This window comes from Mchenga conophoros, linkage group LG22, assembly GCF_057382185.1.
Source record: "Mchenga conophoros isolate Kocher_MC1m ecotype Shallow Benthic linkage group LG22, M_conophoros_male_GT1.1, whole genome shotgun sequence".
Lineage (NCBI taxonomy): Eukaryota > Metazoa > Chordata > Actinopteri > Cichliformes > Cichlidae > Mchenga > Mchenga conophoros.
Genome location: NC_140546.1, coordinates 35,846,112 through 35,847,314, shown reverse-complemented (window position 1 = coordinate 35,847,314; position 1,203 = coordinate 35,846,112). Strand labels below are relative to the sequence as shown.

The 1,203-nt window shown below is 37.4% G+C and overlaps 1 non-coding gene across 1 annotated transcript; it reads left to right on the top strand.

Annotated features, from left to right (window-relative positions):
• Window positions 1–613: 613 nt before the first annotated feature.
• Window positions 614–722, top strand: LOC146549836 (U6 spliceosomal RNA). Its single transcript, XR_014890593.1, has one exon. It is a non-coding gene; the product is annotated as a U6 spliceosomal RNA (small nuclear RNA).
• The last annotated feature ends 481 nt before the right edge of the window (window positions 723–1,203 follow it).

Genomic DNA, 1,203 nt, shown 5'->3' with positions numbered 1-1,203 from the left:
GTGTCTTCCACGATGTTATTTCTCTCCCCTATAACATAGGTTACAATTACATAAGCATGACCAATTATGCAAATTAGGTGATGACATCATTTAGCGACTTCTAGCGACCTTTAGGACAACCAATGGTGATTTTCCTTACTGAGGAGTTGGCAACACTGGAACTCACTTGGATGAGTGACGAAACATTTCTTCCACTGCAAACAGATCCAGATCCAGGTCCAGATGAACACAATCAAACTTTAGGGACTTGGATTAAAGGAATTGAAACCAGTGTTGCTTTATGAGTTTGTCTTTACTTTATAAATATATAAACCATGTCTATATATAAATATATAAACCATGTCTATATATAAATATATAGACATGGTACACCATTAGCTCTAGCTGTTTATCGTTAGATTCATGGCTATCGCTACCAATGAATAGACACTAATGACACATAATGGGAATTAACATTCCCACATTCTCATCAAGCCTGTAGACTTAATTTTAGACACAGCTCAAGTTATTTAGTATCTTACTTACCTGTAAATATATAGACATAGTTCACCATTACACATTTGTACAGTCTCACACAGCTCTTGTTAGGCGCACTGCATTATGGTGAGTGGCTGGGCTTGCTTCGGCAAGCGCGTACGCTAAATTGGATACGATACAGAGAAGATTAGCATGGCCCCTGCGCAAGGATGACACGCAAAATTCGCTGGGCTTGTTAACTCCCACTAGAGCTGCTTATTTCAGAAGATACTCCCTCTTGTGGTGTAGCAGAGGAATAACCACCCTTCCAGCACTATGTATTATTGGAGACTGGGGCACACATTATTTTACAACAACCAAAGAAAATGAACAATCTGAACATTTTAACCAAATATGTTCTGCCTTTTATAACTTAAATCGGATATTATAGTTGTAAGCTGCCCTAGAGCTCCCTCTAGTGGCTGCTTTGGGTTCGGTTACTTTGGGAAAGGAAAAAATAAGAACGTGAAGAAGAAATAAAAGATGGCGGAAAGTGATACCGTAATGTTATCGTTCTAAGCTGATACGGACCTTAAAATATTGTTGCCTTGGACAAGATATGTCTGTAAGTATGAGTGTCGATAAAATAATTATTATCTTTTGTTTTGTGTAAAAATGGTACGATAATTTGTACATTTGAAAGTTTTATCTTGTTAGCTTGCAGTAAGAGTGTAACAAGCTAGTTTA